This window comes from Lissotriton helveticus, chromosome 7 (assembly GCF_964261635.1).
Source record: "Lissotriton helveticus chromosome 7, aLisHel1.1, whole genome shotgun sequence".
Classification (NCBI taxonomy): domain Eukaryota; kingdom Metazoa; phylum Chordata; class Amphibia; order Caudata; family Salamandridae; genus Lissotriton; species Lissotriton helveticus.
Genome location: NC_136068.1, coordinates 29,940,477 through 29,954,243, shown reverse-complemented (window position 1 = coordinate 29,954,243; position 13,767 = coordinate 29,940,477). Strand labels below are relative to the sequence as shown.

Genomic DNA, 13,767 nt, shown 5'->3' with positions numbered 1-13,767 from the left:
ATAGTGTTTGTAACGCAGTTCTCACACCTAAGCAATCAAATCAAAAACATCGTGAACAGGAATTGGTGTATTCTTAACTATAACAATGACACCAAACTCAATAAACCACTGTTTTCATTTCGTAGAAATAAAACCCTACGCAACAGCTTGGTTCACACATACAAGCCACCTATGGAAATCCAACGAACCCTGAAAGGCTCAACAGCTTCAGGTAACCACAAATGGTCTGTTCACACTGCATTACAGGCACTAGTTTGAAATTCAATAGTAAAATTTTGACTCCAAAAACATTCAATAATTGCAGAAGCCAAAACATTATTTACCTTCTGATCTTCCCCTGTAACTTAGGTTACGTGGGGGAAACCAGTAGGGAACTAAGACTAAGAGTTCTCGAACATAAATCAGCCATACGCACAAACAAATGCAATGCCCCCCTAACAGAACACTTCAAACAGGAGAACCACACTTGTGACGATCTACGTTGGTTCATTTTGGAGAAGGTAAGAACCACCAGACGTGGAGGTGACACCGAGAAATTGAGAAAAACCAGAGAACAATGGTACTTTTGTTTTCTCAATACCATTCTCAAAGGTCTAAACACTAGGGAGGACTGGACGAAATGCATTTAGCCCTACAGGCCACAGTCCATTATTGCAATATAGACCTCAGCAACCCAGATGATAACAACAAACCCCTTATGAGTCATACAATAACAACAGACACTTCTTCCTTAACACATATAACCAATATATCATCCCAACACTGGCAGTTTAAGGTTCAGCTGATCCTCCAGATTGGCACGAGAACTTGGACACATTCTTTAATTTAAAAAAACTAGACACCAGTCGCAGAATAGTTAAATATCACCAAAAAGACATCACCATCGGGCAGTCCCCTTACGATAGATTTAGTTAATAGTCATTTCTCTTGCCCATATTGGCATACTGGGACTATGTTAATCCCTCGCTTAACATCCTCTTGAATTTTAATAACACTTGAGGATTTGAAAAAATGTCTACAAATAATAACGTGGCAACATTGACCCAAACATTCCTCTTTTGTGAATTACACATTGCTATTCAGCACCATTGCCGATAATACAAAGCCACGTTTACTTCCCTTGAGTTCTAGATACAGATAGAGCGATGCCGCTAACCCATTGGATTACACCAACACAGAACTAGCCAATCAGGACAAAACAAGGTAAGCCCGAATATGCAAATTTCGTGGCTCCCAATAGAATGGACCTGATTGGTTTAATTTTTGACCAACCACATGCGAGCTTAGTATTTAAACACGCCGCTTCTTTCTCTCTGGCATTTCTCGTGGAACCAGAGAAGCAGGCAGTCCTATGTGATACACCAGGTAAGCGCTACTAGACAAATAGGAAACCAGAGGGATACTTTATCAAATAAGACAAAGTTAGATCCAACCGCTGAGCTCTCCTCTTACTTTTTTACTAGGAAAATAATCACTAAACAGCAGGACATGAAGTGTATGCCTCTGGTTCTGCTACCTTAAGGCTATATATAAACAGAGAAGCGAGCAGTCCTTTGCAGATAAATAGGTAAGCCAAGTCAACACTTGGGCAGTATGTAACACCATGAGGTTAAAAGCAATGCCCTTATCTGCCATATCTGCATCTCCCCTTTTTCTTTCATCTACTGTTTAGCGAAACCAATGCTGACACTGCTAGGACAAGACTTCGGCGCCTCTGGGTTTTAAAATTAGAAAGAAAAGAAGCAAAACAACATGGAGCATAACAATTCTGGATAGCCCATACTTCATGCGCAAAAGCTTATATTAGCAGGTAGGTCCAGTTGTCACGAATCATGCCTAGCTAACCGCCTGGGATATTACATCTTCTTAATTAAAAAAGCGTTAGAGCACAGTTCTCCCCCCTTATGATTATCCTATATCCTTTTTCGATCCACAGGAGCACTCTATAGGCAGCTTCAACTTGTTTTGCGGTTTTAACAATTTCTACACAAATACCGAATAACATAGAATCTGAAAATATCTTCCTAACACGGACTCCTAGGTAAACTTATCTTTCACTTTATATAAACACTTTAAAATAGACTAAATTGTCCGGCTTTCTTAATCTGGTATACGGTCTCATATGGATATCCACTATAAAAAACCAGTCGCATTTCTTAAAAGCACTGTCTTTTTCCCTCATAAAATCTGGTAACCTATACCCTTAAGATAATAGTTTATCTTCGAAGAAAGAGGCAGGAAATAATTTACAGATGGTTAGACATGGTATCAACTTTGTATATTTCAAAAGCCTTTCAGCTTTTCATCCTTTTGGATGATGCACAGTATTTGTTAATTTCCACTCAAATAAGAACAGGTTTTCCTCAAAGAGAGTGATATAAAGAAACTAATAAATGGTTAACGAACTGAATTTTCTATCTCTGTGAAAGGAGGGTAAATAATTGATCCTGCATAAAGACATGTATTATAACTGTTAATTCCCTTGGTATAAATTTGTAAGAAGAACCGTAATCTGTTCAACAGTGACGGTATACCTACGTGTATGATGTATTGAAAAAAACATCAGTTACAATACCACCAAGATATTTTAGAGTGGGTTTATATAAATGTATTGCCATGTTGTATGTTTTACAGGCTAAAGAGATAACACCGTTAAAAATAACAATCATAAATTACTTGATATGAATCGGAATTTATTGTATGTTTATTTTTCTAGGGCAATTATATCGACCCCTGAACCCGGACAGAAATCAAAACATTGTCTTGATAAAGGTGGATAGAACTTTGAAATACCACCGAAATGCGTCGACGCTACACCAAGTATAATTCATAATCTCGACATCTTTTGCTGATAGACAAAATTATGGTGTACATAGCTTAGGTGTTTACAAACGGGTCCGAATATACAATCAGTATTGCATTATTCTATGTCTTACAGTCCTTTCTGTCTTTTGTGTTTCAATCTTGCTGGCCAATATTGAATGTAAAAACTTTTTTATGGTTTTAGTTGTGTGGAGTGGGATCCTTCTGGTCCACTCTTCGTTTAAAAAAAAAACTTTTTGTATTCTCAATACATTGTAAGAATTCTTGACTTAATTTGTAATTTGGAATTATTTTCTCTTGACCCATTGGCTCACTTCATCTATCCACACCCAAGGGAACATCCTGTTTTACTGGTATTACACTCCTGCTACATTCTTAAAATCTCTCAATAGTTTATTGAAATGGTTTTTATGGAATAAGTGAAAGGCATGTATTTTGTTAGCCAAATTACAGCAACACAAAGAAAATGGAGGGGTTCACTTTCCGAATCTTAGAAAGTATCACTCTACTTTTACCCTTAAACAGATTTGGACATCTGGCTCTCCTGGCCCCCATCATACACCTACAATTTAGAGGCAATTGGAACAATCACATCTCACCTTTTGTCCATTAGGGTCACAGTTTACATTTTATAATGTCCTACGTCATTACTCTCACTGGTTCTCACTAACTTTATTTCTTTGACCACACCGCAATCCACTTGATCCAACTATCCCACCGAATAATCTTCAATATACGTCTATATAACCTGAGGGGTCAAGAGGGGCGGTGTCCTCCATTTGCATAGAGGCCTCAAGATCTTAAGGTGGGAGTGCCACAGGGCTCCGCTCTGATCCCCACCTTATTCAATATATATCTTACTCCTGTGGCACACTTGGCTGAGACCCCTGGTGCTAAAATAGTATCATATGCGAGCAACACCCAATCGCTTTTCTCCTGGAGAGGGATGAAACATCCCCAGCACAAAAATCAGAACTTGTCTGTAGGAATCCTTCCAATGGCTATCTCATCAGCATCGCAGGAGCCCTGGCAGTCCAGTTCAGTCTGGACTGTTCCCATGAGGCACAGGGTCAAGACTGATTTGCATATGGCTGGGTCTAAACTGGGGTGCCATGGTGATCAAAAGAGCAATAGATTTAACCGAAATCTCTTGACTGGGGGTGAATGTATGATTTATTCAGCATTCCGTCCATCATTTGTTTGTGTGACAGTATATAGAATCAGGGCCCCTACTGCATTCACCGGTGTGAGATAGTTGGGGCTCACAGTAATGTGTCAGAGTCACCTTACCTCATTTCCAGTGGAAGTTGCTGCATGGCTGACAGTATATTGTGAGCTGAAGTCCCCTACACCTGCATTCCCCAACGAGGTTGGATGGGCGCTCAGTAGCATGTGTCACAGTTACCGTATCCCAGTTCCTCATGTCGGGAGCAGCTGTGGTCTAGTAACAGGTATTTGAGTCCTTTACCTCAATTTTCCAGGTTTAAGTGCTGCTGGCCCGGATGTAGACTTGTAAGGCACTCAGTCCAGGCCTGGTGCTGGACAGGGTGGTGCATTGATTGCTTGGATTGGGGAGGTGTCATGTCGCCCCACTGACTTCAATAGGAAAAATAAAATGATATAACACATTGTCATTGTAATTTTAATTTTCCTATTGAAGTCAGTGGCTCTAGGGGTGAGGCTGGCCAGGGCAGGAAGATGAGTGGTTTTCACTCCCTAAGTGCGCATGACTGCTTGGCTGGCTTTACACAGCCCGGTGAAGAACACGCAAAGCCTCCCAGTTCCAGTTCCCAATCACAACGTTGCATTGTAGCGTTGTGATCCGCTATGGGGAACACTGGTGCTTCCTGCTGCCGGCATAGACAGGAATAAGAGGACGGTGAAGAGGCGGCGGCCGGCTGGCCCAGGGAAGTGCTTTTTCCCATTTTGTTCTTGAATCATCCCCCCACCCCACCACTCTCGGTCAGTAGAAGATGCCACTGCCGAAAGCTCCAGAACATTGTACAAGGGTCTCTTCAGTACGGCCGGTAAATATATATGACTTTTTTTTATTCATTATATGTATAATCTTGTGCTATTAATCAGGGCATCTCATTAAATAACAAAGGTGTTCTGTGTAGAGACCTACCCAACATCAAGCAAGGGGTCCCCACTTTCATGAAAATGAAGTCACTGTGCAATCCAAGCCGTACGACCTGAATATGCCTCCCCAGGACATATCGTAGCAATACACTTTTAGTGAAAAAGTAGATAAGGTTTTACAACAATCATTAATACATTCATTTATAAATATCATGGGCAGGTTATTTATTGCACCCCAGAACTGAAGGGCTTATTGTGCAAGCTCATAACAATATAAACAAGCAGAGGAGACAGAGGAAATGAAACAGAAGTGCAACAATAAACCAGTGACTCACCAGTCACCTGCCCTCAGTGGCTGAGGAGGGGCTCTATCACCTACCCCTACCCCTACCACCCACTCTTCTCTGATACGACTCAGTCACTCACCGGTCTCCTGCTTCTGCTGTCTGAGGGTGTCTCTGTCACTCACAGGTCTACCGCCCCTCCTACCTGCTTAAGGTGGCTGTCACCTCTGAGTTCATTATCACTACTCTTTTACCGGTCTCTTGCCCCTCCTACTCCCAGGTGTAGGTGTCTGTCACTCACCGGTCTCTTGCCCCTCCTCCCAGCTGATGCTGCCTGTCACAGGGGAGGCGGTGATGGCTGAAGCCCCCGAGACTTCTCTCCCCTCCTGGACTCACTCTCAGGCTCAGATTCTTCTGTTTACTTGCCGCACAGACACTCACTTCCTCCTCACTTGAGACTTTGCTCATTTGGAGAGAGCTCCTGATAGGCAACTACACCCAGGCCGGTCAGTGTCTGTCTCTGGGTAACCATGGGAACCGTTTAACTCTCTCAGTAACAGGAAGTATTGATGAACAAGTGATCTCTGATACAATGATAGACACCCCTTAGTCCAAAGCAGTGACACATCTTTATTGGACCTGGCCCAGCCCCTTCCAGCAGATAAAGAGTTAGCATCAATGATTGTGGCCCCTGAGGAGTCCAAAGTCTCAAAAAGAAAAAGTTAAGCAGGAAACATTTGCTTGCTGACATGTTTATTAGTTTTTCAATATCTATTAAACATTCAGACTTGTGTCAAGCCATCTGCTTTTCAGATTGGTCCCTGGGAAATCTTTGATTTTGTGGTTGCATCACTCAGATTTGAAATCACTTTGTAGATTAAATATGCTATTGCCTGCAGGAGAGAGGAATGCACGCGCCGTCATGCTGCGGTAGGTATGCGCGGGCACACTGGAACCTCACACCTGCAGGGTTCACTGGTGGCCTTGTAGAAAGAAGCCCCCTCTTAGAAGGAAGAACTGGAGGGGACCAGGTTCACTTCCAACCATGTGCAGTGAAGGGTCGGTGTGCAATCAATCTGTAATATTATAAAGCGGAACTACTCACCAGTGAGGGTCTCAAGGCGCTGAGTGGGGGTGGGTGGGTCCGGGGTTTGTTTGAAGAGTCAGCTCTTGAGGTCTTTCCTGAATTGCGGCAGCAGCGGTGATTGCCTGAGGTGCAGAGGCAGGGAGTTTCAGGACTCCGCAGTTAGGTAGGAGAATGATCTTCCTCCAACCACGGCCTTGCGGATCCGTGGGATGGTGGCCAGGGCCAGTTGGGCGGAGCGAAGATGTCTGGTGGAAGTGTAGCAGGAGAAGCGGTGGTTGAGGTACGCAAGTCCGTTAGTGCACTGATTGCGTTACCCGTCACCAGTTTCAATATTCAGCATGCCATACGTGCACATACATTGCAGGGGACCTTACAGCTGCTGATGACCCCCTTCGGTGCTCATGACGGAGCGGTTCCGTCATGAGCGCCGGTTGGGCTGTGCTTATGACGGAACCGCTGCATCACGGCCCCGCCCGCTCAATAGAACCTTCAACACAGCGTGAAAATTCGCACCGCGCTGAAGGGGTTAATGCAAATATAGCATTTCAAATGCAGAAACACAAACATAAAACAAATGTATCACTGTGTGTGTCCTGGGGCAGGGGTAGGATGTGGCTCTGTATGTGGATGTTGTAGTGTCTTGTTAGTTAGAAATGATGGAACCCTTTCGGCTCCCGAGGGGCGCCGTAGAACTGTGACATAGGTGTGAGAGCGGAATGCATTGAAGGCTGGTTTAGAATGTTGGGTTTGCAGTTACATACAGATGAATAAAGACGCGTAAAACTAAGGTCCGTTTGTGGCGTAGTCACTGATGGGTACCCTGGCTAGGGAAGATGCTACAGATGTCTTGGTGTGTAAGGCACTGTATTATGGTCCCTGGTTCCACAAACCCACACTAAGGGCTTCTATTGTTAACATGGAAATCTCACCACACAGGGCCACCAGCCAGGGCCCCTAAATCCACCAGCCTTCTAGCCAAAGTTAGACACTAGGAAAGCTATTGTAGTAGTTGACAAGCTCTACAGAGACGCCGATCGTAATGACTAAAAGGGAGGTCTTTGGAAACCCTTCAATCCCATATGTAACCCCAATGGAGGAACTATGTACGGATGAACTGGTCTTTTAAGTCTAAAACTATTCAACCCTTTCAGCAGTTGGAGCACTTTGGAAAAATCTGTGCAGGAGTCAGTCAAACCTGCAATAGCTGCCCATTGCAAAGATAGGGTTGAGGAAGATAAGCCTTTATAAAAACCTTCATCCAGATATTTCAATACCCTAAAGGTGGTCACACAGAGCGGTCACCAACTTCTTCAATGAACGCCATTTTTCATATGACTCCAGAGTTTTCAATACGCCACCAAAATCAATAGCTTTCTGGACTCCTGACTAGAGATAGCCACCTCCTCCAAACCTCCTACGCCACCAGGACCACTTCCACCCTCTCCTCTTAGACCTTCCGAAGCACCCTGGGGAAAGGAGGAAAGGATGGAAAGGTGCCCATTAGCCCCCTTGGCTACTTGAAGTACATGGTATCCCCTGCCCAGGTGTGACTCTCCCTCACTTCCGTGCAACAGTGGTGGAGCAGCGCATTGGACTGGGAGGCAAAAACGTATAACCATGGGAGACCAAATTCTATGATCAGATGCTGGAATGACTCCTCTCCCAGCTGAGCATTAATAAGATGATAGAATGTGTTAGCTGAGACTGACCAGATAAGGGTTGTCTTGGCCTGGAATATACATTGCTGCAAGGGAGAGAGCAAGCGTTTCGACGCACATTCATATATTTTTGGGGCCACCGTCTCTAGAACTTTCACTTTGGTTCCATCTCCTTGATTTATGAAGCCATCGATTCTCACCACAACAGATTTCCCTCAAGCCAAAGGGGCTAGGTCGAGCAATGCTCTCTCTCCTGGTGTTAATCCCCTCCAGTTTGAGGGGCCAGTGGTCTCCATGGGGATACAGCTGCCATTAAACTCTTCTTCCCCCAAGGTCGCTCTGACCACAATCAGAATTGGTGTATTTAGTGCTACTCTGCCAAGATTGCCCAAATTAAGTCCCCAACCAAGATCCTGTCTTAGTGTCTGTGAAACTGGAAGCCTTGCTATGAAATTCCAAGCCCCTATCGCCACCACAACTTCACTTTTTGTGTCGTTGTGGTGGCGATAGGGTCAGCGCCCTATAACCAAGGCAGTGTTAAACCACATAACGTGGTTAAGTGGCTTAACGCCGCCTTGGTAATAGGGCCTCCTTCATGCTAAAATTAGCGTGAAAGGGGAGTGCAGTGGGTGTTGCGGTAGGCGTTCCACCTCAGCACCCATTCACTTCGATGCTGCCACCTATTATCAAGAGAGGCGACAATAGGTGGCAAATCCTGGTCTTAAGGTGGCGAAACGAGGAGAAATGCTGCCTTTCTCGCTTCTGCTTTTTCGCACACATGGAAAAAGCAAAATGCCAAGGTTTGTTTATGTACAGGAAGGTGTTCTTCCTGTACATAAAAAAAAGTCCCTGCTCGCAGATGTTATGTTAATTTCGATTTATATAGCGCCAAATCACCGACAGGTCTCTTAGCGCTTGCTTTGGGAACCCGTCCTGGCTTTCCCTGCGAGATAACCCCTACTGGGCTTCCCCAAGGTGAAGACCAGGCATCCCATCGCAGTGGGGCCATAGTGGAGATTAAGCAAGCTATTGCCCAGAGTTGCAGAGTGTGAACCCATGATTCGAGTAGGCACCGAGGCGAGAATTATCGAGTCCGTGGACATTTTAAGCTCAAGACCCTGCCGCGTCGGGAATTGAACCCTGGTCCCGGGTCTGACCTCTGCATCAGGGTCTGCCGCTCTAACCAGTGAGCCATACTCTTGCACTCTGGAGCAAAGGTGCCTGCGTTGGCGCTCAGCTGTGACACTTAGCACCGTCGCAGGGGGAAACGCCAGGCTCCACCATAGGCTTCATAATATGGTGCAGCCTGGCTCTTCCGAAGTGGCGATGAGAGGAGTTAAGCCAAGGAGGCTAACGCCTCTCACCGCCACTTCCTAGACAATATGCCATTCTGTGTTTCTGGTGGCCCATAGGCTAAAGGCGCTGAAGAAGTAGTGTGAGATGGGGCGACCCTTGGTACAACTGCTGTTGTTGCTGCCTTCACCCTGTGCGCTCCCAAACATATACTGTCAGTCCGAGAGAGCGATTCCGACAGAAAAACATCTGCTCTCGATGTATGGAACAAGGCTCCAATGAAGAGATTTACTTGACTTGGCTCCAGATTCAACTTCTTTATATTTAATAGAAAACCCAGGCTGACAAGACATTTAGAAACACTCGTTATGCCATTCCATGAGTGAAAACTTTCCAGATGTAAGAGCGATACCACTGCAGATAGCACCTTTGCAAAAACCCCTCGAGTGACATAGGACCAAAGGGAAGGGCTCTTAACTGGAAAGTGTGTCCCTCCGCTCCACAGGGAGTGACTGCTTTGGTGGATGGAGACATGGAGACATGGAGCTAGGTTTCTTGAAGGTCCAGAGTCATCCTCTAGACTCCTTCTGCCAAGGATGGAACCCCCCCTTGAAGTGATGTCATTTTGAAGGGGGTATTACCAACACATTGCCGTAGGCATTTTTTAAGTCACAAAGTAGTCCATAAGTCTCATCCACTTTGGACCCAAGAACAAAATTGAATACACCCGCAGCCTCATTTGGGGTAATGTCTTTATTGTCAATTCTTTTGCCAGCAGGTATCACGCGCCTTTCAACAGAGAGTGTATCTTTAATCCATCTTTTGGAGACGGATCTCTCGAATCCAAGGGCCTGGTTCTTTTCCTAATTGCATGGAATAACCTTATTTTGCTATTGTGAGCACCACTTGTCTTTCATTAATATCTTTTAGGTGTTTGGCTAATTGTCGAGCCTTGCCCGCTCCACCCCCCTTGATAGTCATTTTGGTGTCTTGGTATTGTGGCACCTGAGGTTGCGGTATTTCACCCAGAGCTCCAGGCCTTGGCCTGAAGAGGGACGTCGCGCGTGCTGCGTAGCTTTGTTCTGATGGTGCAGTGAGCCTGGGACCCACATCTGGGGACACCCTTGCCACTGAGGGTGGTGCTTCAAACAATCAAAATGTGATGGGTGGATTCCTTGCAATAAGTCTAACCATTGGCAATCGCGCGTAGGGCTCACCGTGACCCGGTGCCCAGGCCACCCCCAACTGATGAGGCCCCATCGGTCAGAGCTAGTCTCTGGTTTAGGGAGGACCTGACCCGGCGGTACAGGCTGCACTGTTCTTATTGGAGCCAGGTCAGGACTGGTTTACATATGGCTGGATCCCAGCTGAGGTTGTATGGTTTGAGAAAGAACATTGTGTTGGAATGCTATCATGACTATCGCTAGTGGCTAGACATATTGCAATCTTTCCTCCCATCACATTGTGTGCGGTGTAATCCCAGCATTGTCAATGCACAGCACAATCACTGCTGGGAGAAAGGCCGGGAGCATCCCACAGTGGCTCATCCATCTCCTTCTTTGCAGCAAGAGCCACTGTTCACCATCCCTTAATCAGCCACAGCTTCATTAAGATTGGACACATTGGCCAATGTACGAGTAGGAATGCACCATGCCAGATTGTACTGGTCCTGATGCTGGCACGCGCGGCATCCTGCATTATAGTTGCTTCATCGGGGGCTATCAGCACTACAGCTGCTGTAGCTTGTGGTCCTAAGGGGGTGATGGACAGGAGTAGGGCTAGTTTCTTCTGGAGTAGTTTGCAGTGACCCTACATCTCCATCTCAGTCCATGTGTAAATGTAGGGAATAACTCAAGGGAGTAGGGATCAAGGGCATTCAGGGGTTACTGGGCTCCACGTATGACCAGTAAAGTCTTCTTACGGCTGAAGTCCATCTTTACCACTGGAACCAAACTGAGCACCGGGTACACCCCTTTATCCCTTGACCCTCAGCTTACGGAGAGGCAAATCAGTCCAAAGCTAAGTCAATGAGTTGGTCTGGGTTAGGGATTCTGACAAGCACACAGTAATTAATACTCAATAAATTATTGTCCAACCGCAACTTCTACTTTAAAAATAAAGAAATACATCAGCTCACAAAGAATTAAATTTTATACATGAAATTACAAATACTCACATTTAAACTAGACCTCTTTAGACTTCTTTAGAGTCTGCGTATATCTGTGTAAGAAGGTTTGTCAGTATTAAATAATGTAAAACCATTTCCTGGAATTTTTTGTCACAGAGCTCACAGTAGAAATCCCATTTAATTTGCATTGGTATTGTATTATATTGTAATTGTATTTATATAGCACTTTCTACTACTGAGAGGTCCAATGGTAACACCCCTTCATATTGTATTTGTCAAAGAGATCAGAATGTAAACAGGTCAACGCCGTCTCCTCCTCCTGCTACAACACCCTCCACATGCTCCCCAGGATCTACAAGTGGATCCCGTCCGAAACAAGAGGAACGGTGACACAGGCCCTCATCAGCAGCAGACTGGAGTACAGCACCGCACTCTACGCAGGAATCCCAGCCAAACACCTACGACGACTACAACGCATCCAAAACGCCTCCGCCCGACTAATCGTCAACGTCCCCTGCCGCAGCCACATCACCCCCCACCTGAGAGCCCTTCACTGGCTCCCCGTTGGCAAGAGGATCGCCTTCAAGCTCCTCACCCATGCACACAAAGCACTCCACAAACCCGGGCCAGCCTACCTGAACAGCAGACTCAGCTTCTACACCCCCACCCGCCAGCTCCGCTCCGCCAGCCTCGCCCTCGCTGCTGTCCCCCGCATCCAACGAACGACCTCCGGCAGCAGATCCTTCTCCTACCTCGCCGCCAAGACCTGGAACACCCTCCCTATCCACCTACGGCAGACCCAAGATCTTCTCACCTTCAGAAGACTCCTCAAGACATGGCTCTTCGAACAGTAGCGGCACCCCCCGCACCCCAGCGCCTTGAAAACCTCACATGTATGTAGCGCACTCTACAAGTACTCTGATTTATTGACTGATTGATTTTGTCTTGTGAAAGTCACTCCTGCTGTAATTGACTCCGGGTGTGCTTTACCAATGCCCCTTGCCAGAAAAAGTTAGGAAGAGAGAAAAAAGATGGGTAAATACAAAGGGACAAAAGAATGAAAGTGAAAGTAAGGGTGACAAGAAGTAAATGTGAAGGGAAATATGGAAGACAGTGAAAGGTACGATGAAAGGGTACATGAGTGACTGGATGGAGTGAGAGCATTGAATGGCGAATTGATGGATAGCACTGCTAGGAGTCTTGGGTAATGCGTGTCGATGGATAGCTTTTCTGGGAGCTCTGGGTGTCGTGTGTTTACAGATAGTGCTGCTAGGAGCTGTGGATGATGCGTGTCAATGGATAGTGCTGCTAGGAGCTGTGGGATATGCGAGTAAATGGATAGCACTGTAGAGAGCTCTGAGTGTCACGGATTGATGGATAGCGCTGCTAGGAGCTGTGGGTGATGCGGGTCTATGGACAGCACTGCTGGGAGCCTTGGGTTCACGGGTCGATAGATAGCAGTGCTAGGAGCTCTGAGTGTCACATGGTGATAGATAGTGCTGCTAGGAGCTTTAAGTGGCGCGTGTCTATGGATAGGCTGCCAGGAGCTGTGGGTGATGCGTGCCAATGGATAGTGCTGCTAGGATCTGTGGGTGATGCACGTCGACGGACAGTACTGCTAGGAGCCTTGGGTGATACGTGTCGATGAATAGCTCTCCTGGGAGCTCTGAGTGATGTGTGTTGATGGATAGCGCTGCTAGGAGCTGTGGATGATGCATGTCAATGGATAGTGCTGCTAGGAGCTGTGGGAGAATGCGAGTCAATGGATAGCACTGTAGAGAGCTCCGAGTGTTGCGGATTGATGGATAGCGCTGCTAGGAGCTGTGAGTGACGCGGGTCTATGGACACCACTGCTGGGAGCCGTGTAGATGGACAGGTCTAGAAACTGTGGGTGATGTGTGTTGATGGATATTGCTGCTAGGAGCTGTGGGTAATGTGTGCCAATGGACAGCACTGCTAGGAGTCTTGGGTGACATGGGTGATGGACAGCACTGCTGGGAGCTCTGAGCATCCTGTGTTGATGGATAGCACTACTAGGAGCTGTGGGTGATGCATGTCAGTAGACAGCACTGCTAGGAGCCTTGGGTGACGCGGGTAGACGGATAGCACTGCTCGGAGCTCAGGGTGTTGCGTGTTGATGGATAGTGCTGCTAGGAGCTTTAAGTGGTGATGAGTACTGATGGATAGTGGCTGCTAGGAGCTGTGGGTGATGCGTGTCGATGGATAGCTCTGCTGAGAGCTCTGAGTGTCGCATGTAGATGGAGAGTACTAGAAACTGTGGGTGATGTGTGTCGATGGATATTGCTGCTACAAGCTGTGGGTAATGTGTGTCAATGGACAACACTGCTAGGAGTCTTGGGTGACGTGGGTCGATGGATAGTGCTGCTGGGAGCTGTGGGTGATGTGTGTTGA

The 13,767-nt window shown here is 46.3% G+C and overlaps 1 long non-coding RNA gene across 1 annotated transcript; it reads left to right on the top strand.

The window, feature by feature from the left end:
• The first annotated feature begins 1,490 nt into the window (after nt 1-1,490).
• On the top strand, nt 1,491-3,091 carry LOC144766591 (uncharacterized). Its single transcript, XR_013597853.1, has 4 exons — nt 1,491-1,567; nt 1,673-1,810; nt 1,937-2,041; nt 2,717-3,091. It is a non-coding gene; the product is annotated as an uncharacterized LOC144766591 (long non-coding RNA).
• The last annotated feature ends 10,676 nt before the right edge of the window (nt 3,092-13,767 follow it).